This window comes from Ipomoea triloba, chromosome 16, assembly GCF_003576645.1.
Source record: "Ipomoea triloba cultivar NCNSP0323 chromosome 16, ASM357664v1".
Classification (NCBI taxonomy): domain Eukaryota; kingdom Viridiplantae; phylum Streptophyta; class Magnoliopsida; order Solanales; family Convolvulaceae; genus Ipomoea; species Ipomoea triloba.
The window spans coordinates 13546867-13547538 of record NC_044931.1 but is presented as its reverse complement, the minus strand read 5'-3'; positions in this window follow the sequence as shown (position 1 = coordinate 13547538).

The window sequence follows — 672 nt, the reverse complement described above, 5'->3', positions numbered from 1 at the left end:
TACCATTACACAATCCTAAACTGTGGTCAATATTTCTTAATAGCATAACTGGTGATTGAACTTTTAAAGTAAGAGAATGATTTGGTACTCCAGAACAGCGCAAACCATTTAAAAACTCAGGAGTGTGCAAATCTGATAACATATCCCCGTTGGAGTTTGACTTGCATTCAGAATCACACCTTAGATAAGTTTTACCTTCACCCGAATTATGATCATTCATGAACTGATTGATGCTATCCACGACGTCAAGAGTTGGAGCCAAAATAGCACTATGCTGTAGATCTGTAGTATCATTGTTACCACTTCGAAATCTAGGGAAAGTACTTTCAACAATGGTAGCAATTGGGTCACCATTAGTTTCAAGTAAAAACTGATTTGGAATGGTGATTTCAAAGTCTCTGTCTCTGGAATTACCAAGAACTCCATCACCAATTTGAGCTATCTAATTTGCAAAGTCTTCCACCTGTTGAACTTCAATATTTGACTGTATTTGTCTTAGCAATAGGTTTTGAGTTAGCCTAAACACTTTACATGATCTCCAGAGATATGAAGAATTTATACTCGCAGCAACAATGTCTTGCCTTGTTCCCTTAGGTAATACTGGTAATATTTGCCTGAAATCTCCCCCAAAAACAACAGTTTTCCCACCAAAGGTCGTATCTAAACTATTTG